General features: G+C 44.0%; 1 long non-coding RNA gene across 1 annotated transcript; it reads right to left on the reverse strand.

The window, feature by feature from the left end:
- Positions 1-405: 405 nt before the first annotated feature.
- On the reverse strand, positions 406-8977 carry LOC134729838 (uncharacterized). Its single transcript, XR_010111328.1, has 2 exons — positions 5469-8977; positions 406-3587 (listed from the first exon to the last, which is right to left on the reverse strand). It is a non-coding gene; the product is annotated as an uncharacterized LOC134729838 (long non-coding RNA).
- Positions 8978-9391: the final 414 nt, after the last annotated feature.

Genomic DNA, 9391 nt, shown 5'->3' on the forward strand with positions numbered 1-9391 from the left:
GTAGAGCCACTAACTGGAACACTCATACACTACTGGGGAAATTTAAGTTGGTACAACCCCTTTGGGAAACTGTTTGGCAATATCTACTAAAGCTAAATATGTGCCTACCTATGACCCTACAATTCCTCTCCTGAGCATATGTTCAGAGACATGATTGGGCATGTGCACCAAAAGACATAAGCAAGAATGTTCATGGCTGCTTTATTCGTATTAGCCCCAAACTGAAAACAATCCAAAGAGCCAACAGGAAAATGGAGAAACAAACTGTGATAGATGCATACAATGGAATGATTCTCAGCAAGAGATTAGAACTACTGATATGCACAACCTTGTGGATGAATCTCATAGACTTTATGTTATGTCTATGAAATTCTAGTGCCCGTGTGAATGAAAGACACACACAAGAGTTCCCACTATATGACACTATTTATACGGAACTTACAAGACAAAACTAGTGGATGGAGTTTTTTAAAAATCACAATGTGGTTACCTTCATGTTGGAGGGACGATGAATTCTGAACAGAAGGGGCAAGAGGAAATCCTCTGGAGTGCTGGAAATCTACATCTTGACTCAGGTGATGGTCACATGGTATACACGCATGCAAAGTTTCACTGAGGAGTACACTTTATTTATTTATTTATTTATTTATTTATTTATCTTTTTGGAGACAGGGTCTCATTCTGTCACCCAGGTTGGAGTGCAGCGGCACGATCTCGGCTCACTGCAACCTCAGCCTCCTGGGTTCAAGTGATTCTCCTTGAGCAGTACACTTTAGACCAGTACCTTTTACACACTTTATTATGTATGTTATATGTCAAAAGTCAAATATCTCTAAAGCACCTAATGGCTCTACAACAAATATACTATAATTCAAAAAAGGAATAAAATATCAACCTTGTTCTTTTTCTTTTTGACTGAGGAGACTCCATTCCTGTTAGATATTTTGAGGGATAATTAGTTACATCCCAATTTCCTGAGTCAGATAATGAATCTAAGTCTCATGCAGTGCAAACTTACATATTCCTAAATGTTCGAGAGCTTTCCTGAAGCCACTCCTTATCCATGGAGTCTTTAAAGTGAGAACCCTTCAGTATTTAGTGCAATCTACACTTTCTGAGTCTGAGCTCCCTGTTTGCTTTCTACTGGTAAGTGTTCAATTTCTTTTTTTTCTTTTTTTTTTTTTTCTTAAGAAGGGATCTCACTGTCACACCCAGGCTGGAGTGCAGTGGCATGATCGTGGCTCATCACAGCCTTGACCTGCCAGGCTCAAGGGAGGCTCCCACCTCAGCCTCCCGACTGTGTGGGACTACAGGTACACATAGCTACAGGTGCACATCACCACGCCTGGCTACTTTTTGTAATTTTTTGTAGAGACAGGGTGTTGCCATGTTGTCTAGGCTGGTCTTGAACTCCTGAGCTCAAGCAATCCTCCCATCTCGGTCTCTCAAAGTGCTGGGATTCCAGGCTTGAGCCATCGCACCCAGCTTCCATTTATTTTTTAAGCTTCAATAACAGCATCCAAGTTTATTTAACACCTTCATTAGCAGGGGCGAAACAAATCCCTCCTCAGCTGTAAGGCAGAATGTCGAGGTAACACCACATTCCAGCACTGTGATAATTGTGCACCCCATCCCACCCCTTGCATCTGCACAAAGAGAAAGCTTCATTCTCTTGAGCGGCCATTTTGATGCCTGACCCTTAACACGGCCAGCACAATAACTTTAGCATCCGTGTGAAAGTACCAATAGCGGTGGTAGGCGCTGGCTCATGCCTGTAATCCCAGCGCTTTGGGAGACCGAGGCGGGAGGATCACCTGAGGTCAGGAGTCGGAGACCAGCCTTACCAACATGGTGAAACCCCGTCTCTACTAAAAATACAAAAATTAGCCGGGCCTGGTGGTGGGTGCCTGTAATCTCAGCCACTCAGGAGGCTGGGGCAGGGGAATCGCTTGAACCCGAGGTGAAGGTTGCAGTGAGTCGAGATCATGCCACTACACTCCAGCCTGGGCGACAGAGAGAGACTCCTTCTCAAAAACAACAACAACAACAACAACAACAACAAAAACATACCAATAGCTATGGCCTACCATTCCCAGGAAAGAAAGTAAAAGCCCACAAAGGTAAATATTTTCTTCCCTTTGGCGTCTTCTGCCCTTCATTATAAAGAGTTGCTCAGTTGTTGAAAAAGGATCTTAATATGCAAAACTTTACATTTTAGTGAGAATCAAAGGCAAATTCTTTTGAACTGTGTCACAACGAATAACATTACAAACATGTCTCTCATCAGCACATAACTCGTCCTTATTTTAGTCAAGCGGGCAAATTAGTGGGCCTGTAAAAACAGCAAGGTAGTAGGAGAAAAATCATCAGAAGGTTAATAGCAGAAGGGCTTGGTTTAAAAGAAGCCTCCTAATGCATCTGTATTCTGATCGGTGTTACGTCAATTCAACAGTGAGATGCAGTTTTATTAAAAGCTGATACTTGGCTGGGTGCAGTGGCTCATGCCTGTAGTCCTAACACTGTGGGAAGCCAGGGCAGGCAGATCGCTTGAGCCCAGGAGTTAAAGACCAGCCTGGACAATATGGCAAAACCCTGTCTCTACAAAAAATACAAAAACAACCCCGGCGTGTTGTGGGAGGTTGTAGTGAGATGGAGATGTAGGAGATGTAGGATGTAGGAGATGGAGGTTGTAGTGAGCTGAGATCCTGCCACTGCCCTCCACCTGGGTAACAAAGCCAAACCCTGTCACCAAAAAAAAAAAAAAAAAAAAAAAATTTTTTTTTTTTTTGAGACGAAGTCTCGCTCTGTTACCCAGGCTGGAGTGCAGTGGCGCGATCTCGGCTCACTCCAAGCTCCACCTCCCGGGTTCACGCCATTCTCCTGCCTCAGCCTCCCGAGTAGCTGGGACTACAGGTGCCCGCCACCACGCCCGGCTAATTTTTTGTATTTTTAGTAGAGACGGGGTTTCACCGTGTTAGCCAGGATGGTCTCGATCTCCTGACCTCGTGATCCGCCCGCCTCGGCCTCCCAAAGTGCTGGGATTACAGGCGTGAGCCACCACGCCCAGCCAAAAAATAAAAAAAAATTTTAAGCTGATATTGTTATTGGTTCATGCAGGTGACTCTGTTAACATTATCTCAAATGAAATTATTCAGAACAATTGGCAGTTTTATGTAGTTTCAGGAAAAGTGTTTTGAAAAGCAGATATCAAACAACTGGTTAAATGCAAAGCCACATGGTCACAATGGAAAAACAACTCTTTTAGAACAGTAAAAAGTCATGTAATATAATGACATGCAGAATTTTTATTTAAATACATTGTCAGAAATAGATTAGACCCTGCTTCTCCTTGGAGGTTACCTCAAAATACATTTCACTTCATAGAAATTTATATAAGTGTCAAAATATTGAACATAAGAGCAAATGGGTTAGTGCTACTGGAATGCAATAATTATAAAGCTAGATAGGTGGATTAATTGTCCTACATACCTGTGGTTTTTCAGATTCCTGTGCTTGCTTACTCATGTACATTTGACTCTTTCAGAAACCACTTCTGGAAGCTCCCGGTCTGGCTTCTACACTGCCACCTGTAGACATAAAAGAGAAATAAATCATGTATTATTCGTCAACAATGCATCTTTTCTAGGCATCTAACGGGGACATCTGGGGAAAAAGTGGCAAAACATTTGCTCCAAAAGACAAAAATGTTCTTTCTCCTCTGTGTGGAAAATTCCTAAGGTGTCCTTCTCCCCAATGGTATGATAAATTATTTGATTAGAAATTGAAACATATGTAAGTCTCAGATCATCAACTATACACCACTATGAGCCGATCATTAAAGAGATGGAGTCGCAGAACTCAACTTACAGCCATTTCAAGACCTGTCGTTTAAAATTAAAAGAAAACTTCACCGCTTTGTTCATCTGTAATTCAGAATTCTGTAAATTGACACAAAGAAAGATCAGGGGCAATTCAGGCTAAGGTTACTTTACCACAAGGTTGTAAGATGTCTATTTAAAATAACAGTAATTCTAACCTGAACTACAGTTTTGTCCAATCCAAACAGCAGTTTGGTGGGGTATTTTCATCAAAATGCCCTATCCTTGATTTGAATATGAATGACTGCGGAAGGGTCTTTCTGAAACCCCACGGATTTTAATACAGGTAGGTCCTTTTTCCAAAAAAAAAAAAAAAAAAAAAAGTCAGGAAATGAACAAACAGGAATAAAAATTCATGAACAACTATCAGCAAATCCAAGCAGCCATGAGACGTGCGAGTGTGTGTGTGTGTGTGTGTGTGTGTGTGTGAGAGAGAGAGAGAGAGACAGAGACAGAGACACAGAGAGAGAGAGAGAGAGAGAGAGAGACAGAGAGAGACCGACCGACAGACACACACTGAGATTTCTGGAGTTAATTGCGAATAACCGCGCCGCGAAGCTTTTTTACCTCCTCCAAGTCCCACAGTCTACCTAGGACAAGTAAGCCCGGCTCCTGCACCTTAAGCCAAAGACACAAGCACCACCACCTCCACCCCCACTACCTAGGCGAGACAGCGCCAAAAGCCACCGAGCGTGCACGCCAGCCAGGCCCGCTACCCCGCAAACCCGGGAGCTTCTTTATCCCCAGCAGAGATCCGCCCCACTTACCAGTAATTTACTTTAACGCCTCGAAAGCATGATTTGGTTTACGGAATTGCAGCAAATAAAAGAAAATCAAGTCTCCTTGAGACACTGTCCTCCTCCTCCCTAGGACGCACATTCACACGGAACACTCTCCTTTAGCTCTCAACCCCGAACACTCTCTGGACTATCCCAAGAGGGTCTTTGGGGACCCGCCAGAGATCGATACGGCTCCCACGTGCCTCCATTAAACCCTTGTCCAAACATGCACAAGGCGCCAAGGGCATGTGCAGAATCAGCCCTCAGAGTAAGTTCAGCAAACCCATTCCCTACCCCCGAAAGCGCGAGGGAGCACCCTGACGCAAGCGCCGGCCCCGGCAGACAATACTCAGGCAACTCCAGCCTTCCGCGCACACGCCCCGACCGGTCCAGCCACCACTCTCTCCTCCCATGGTCCCTACAGTCTTCGGGCCGGGAGCAGGGGGCGTCCTGATGGTTGCTGGGTGTGGACTGTGAAGAGAAGGGCAACCTGCACACGCCACCGATACTGCGGGGCGGGTAGGAGATCGCAGTTTCCCAAAGCCCCACCGGTGTGCCCAGCTCCTCAGAAGGGGTGGGGTGGGGACAGTGGAACCGAGGGAGTGAACCCTAAGGGAGGCAGCTTTTCTGCACCTCTTTCCCACCTACCACAGCGCGCGCGCAGAAGCGCGCCCACCACGGGGCCGTGCACCTTCCTTCTGCCCCTGGACCTACCCAGCCCTCGCCCCCAAGCGCAGTGGCCTGGAAGAGCGGGCGTCCGGCCCGCGGTGGCCGGGGGAGCGGGCAGAGCGCCGCGCTCGGGGGTGCCCACCTGCGCGCAGGGTCGTCGCTGCTGCCGGTGCACCCGCCGCTGTTGCAGTCTCCAGCTGCAGGAGGAAGAGGCGCGGCGGCTGAGCCCCCGGACTCCACGCGCCTACTCGCGCCCCGGAGCGGTGGTCCTCATTTCCCTTCGTCCCGGCTGGCGAGCCACCCACCTAGCCCGCAGGTTCTGCCAGTCCCGCGGCCCGCCAGAGCCCAAGCTATCCTCTCCGCCCCTTTCCCGCCGCCCCGCGCTGCTCTGCGCTCCGCCCCCTGCCCGCCCATCCCCGCCGGGGCCCAGCCGGGGGCTGCGGGCGCCGCGCCTCGTGCCGCAGATTTCGGGTTCTTGGGTCTGTGGCGGTAGAAAGGGGATGGGGGGGACCAGGGGTGCGGCCCTGGGGTCCGCCCCCAACCCTGCTCTCCCAACCGGTTCCCCACTCCTGGGGCCCGCGGAGGCCGCCCGCGGCTAAGGGTGTGGGAACCGTGCACTCTGCCCCCGCTCTTCCGGCGTCTCCCCGCATGGCACCTTCCATGGCCCAGAGGGTGCCTCGTGTCTTAGGGGGAGGGGGCTTGGTGAAGCAAGGTGGAGTGAGCCTGAGAGTGGAAGCGAAGAAATTACCATGTGAATTGCCAGGGGATGCAAGTTGCTGCCTGTGCCCTGTTTCTTCTACATTAACTACCTGGATGTGCTGCTTCCCTTGCTACAACCGCAGTAATATTCAGAAGCTTGAATATAAGATTTCCAAGTTAATTGGCTGTAGGGTGGTTGGGTTTTTTTTTTTTAATGTAATGATGGCAGAAGACAACAGATTCACTCTTTTTAAAAAGTTACTTTACATATATGTACAATATATAAAGCCATATTTCTAATTTAAAAAATAGCAAAATGTAAATAACAGAACAGCTGTGTTTTACAGAAACAAATCCAGTGTGTATGTGTTATTTAAACCCACGGTAATTATATTAATTGGTTCGTTTTAAAGTGTATTTTAGGTATTTCTTAAAACGGACTCAGAATTTAGTGATTAGGAACCCCTGAGTTTTAATTTGGCTTTTTGTCATAGTTCTAAAAGGTCAATTTCATGGAAATTACTAAATGAGGTTGTTTAGAAAAATGGGTTCTTTTTCTTCCAGGTTGGCAGCATTTTTAGATCTGGCAAAGGACATAATTTTTTTTAAAGCCAAGAGATAATAAAATTCTCATTCATTTTCTGATGATGGAATATCTGGTCTGGTAGCTTTTTCTTTGTTTCTCTCTTTGAGGCAAACTTCTTTTCTGTTTCTTCTTACACGTTTTTCTTCCAAAATTTCTCCTAAGTATAGGCAAAGTTATGGAAGCCGTGATTTTTGAGCCTTTGTTTTCTTAAAAGAGATGGAAAATTAATTATAATTCATTATCAATATCTATCCCAGGCTCATGATACTACATTTCACATTGATTAACCCTGTTTTTCAACTCTGCTTTTAGTAATTTCACCTAACACTTGAGAACCAAGAGTTTTTTAAGTTTCATCCTTATAAGAATGAAAGGCACACTTTAATTAACATTTTGAACCAAAATTAAATTCATTACATTCACTGATGGAAAGTACGTTAGTACAGTATGTGTTGCTGGGTAAATGAGGACAATGTGGATGATAAACAGTTCTGAAGAAAAGACTCTGAAGCAAAGAAAACAGTCCTTAGAAAAACTGATGATCCCCTTTTCAAGGGAAGGATGACAAATGCCAGTAATTATGCAAAGAATGACTCCTGCCTCTCTTTGCTTTGGTTTTGTGGCTAGGCCTGCATTTATCTCTCTTGATCATCATAATAAAAGTAAAGTAATTCAGCATTCCGGTGACACTGCTTAGTAAATTAGCAATTTGAAAATGCTTTTATTACCTAATTAATCCAAGCAAATGCCTTCGATAAATCCAGTTTTACTCTTAACATTTTTTGTGCCTCCAGAGAAACACTTGCATGAAATAAAAACAGCTAAGGCAAGCTCTAAAACAATTGCTAGCCAGATTCCTTGGGTGTGTGAGTGCAGCAATAGAGTTGATATTAAGTGACCTTTGGGTCTTAAATTATATATCAGATATTGGTTCTGAGTTGCTCACTGGCATCTTCTTGAGTGAGTTTCTGTGTGTTTGCTTTGCCGTTTATTCCCCAGAAGCATGCTTCATTTCTTCCTTTCTGCCTGACTGAATCTACCTTAGTCTAAATTATGTTCATTGAACTCTCACCAAAAAATCAGACCCTAATCCATAGCCCACTTGACAATCATCTTTGTCCTTCAAGTTTAGTCTCTTTTGAGGTCTTTGGTAAGAATCCAGCATGATTAAACATCCAAAATTGGAAAGAGTACTTCATTAGGCATGGTTCTAACTAAGAGATAACAACCAGATTTCTCAAAACAAAAGGGTGTGCCATTTGAATAAAAAGAAGAAAGAAATAAAAACAGCAAATCCATTTTGTTCAGGTCAAAACTAAGCCAACAAAATCACAATTGAAATCCTTTCTAAGCCTGAATTGTGCTACAAGATATGTAAAAAGTACAATTAAAATAATTTATCTATTTTTTTTCACCACTACAAATCCTTTGCTCCACTGACCAAACACCATTATGCTTCACATTTCCCTTTTAGTTCCCGTGCTATTGAGTTTTTTTCACTGATCTTTAAATAAGAAAGTGCTCTGGACACTCCCATTATCCCCAAGGAATTCTGTGTCACCCTCCATTTGGTTTCAAAAGTTCTCTTGAAATGTCTGTGACATTGATGAGGACAGATCTGAACATCCCATGTAGACCTGTGGAAAGGGAGCTCCATGACTAGTCTACATTCAAGACAGTGGGATTAAAACAAAACATGAGTTTTGTTCTAGCAGTTTAATCCGATTGGCATCTCCCATTCTGATGCTCACTGCAGCGAAAGGTTTTATAATGTGTGTTTTTCCCTCTTGAGAAATTTTCTCTTGATAATTATTTTAATAATTTTTTGTTCGTTTACTCTTTGAGTTGTGAGCCTGAACATAATGCACAGTCTTCTCTCTTTTCTTTCCTGTGATAACTGATAATTGATTTAAGGGGAAAAGGGACAAAATGAGACAACACTTTTGCCAGTTTTTTCTTCTGGCTCTAAGAAAAGCATGAATTAGCTTTCTTTACTTTGGTTGATTGGATTGAGTGGCATCATTGATTCAAATTTGCAGAATGTCAGTTGCTTTAATTGATCTCCTCGTGTTAGGGAAATACATCACTAGTTATCTCACAAGACAATGAAGATAGAGACAATACTACCCATATAATGCTCAGATTGAAATGTTGATGATCTAAGTTACTTAAAAATATGTGTGTGTATATGTGGGTGTGTATATGTATAATTCAAAGCTAAATATAAACCTGATTACTTGTAATAGATTCTTCAGTTACAAAACCTTTGGTAAGCTCTCTCATGTTTTTGGAGTATGTGATAAACTGAAGAATACCTCACTACCTTACTCACAGGAAAGTACTTTTTTTCTGATCCAGATCCCCACATAAATTCCCAACATCAACTATTTAACCGTATCATCTCATGGTTAAAAAAAGAAAAAAGAAGAAGATGATGATGAAAGAAAAGAAGAAAGAATGAAAGAAAAAGCAGGAAAGAAGAGAGAGAGAGAGGAGGAGGGGGAGGAAGAAAAAGATAAAGAGGAACAGAGTAAAGACCGTGGCCAAGCACAGTAGCTCACAGCTGTACTTCCAGCACTTTGGGAGGCCGAGGGGGGTGGATCACTTGAGCTCAGGAGTTCGAGATCAGCCTGGGCAACATGGCGAAACCCCATATCTACAAAAAAATACAAAAAGCCAGGCGAGGCTGAGGCAGGAGAATCGCATAAACCCGGGAGGCGGAGTTTTCAGTGAGCAGAGACTGAGCCACCGCACTCCAGCCTGGGTGATAGAGTGAGATT

Source organism: Pan paniscus, chromosome X (genome assembly GCF_029289425.2).
Source record: "Pan paniscus chromosome X, NHGRI_mPanPan1-v2.0_pri, whole genome shotgun sequence".
NCBI lineage: Eukaryota > Metazoa > Chordata > Mammalia > Primates > Hominidae > Pan > Pan paniscus.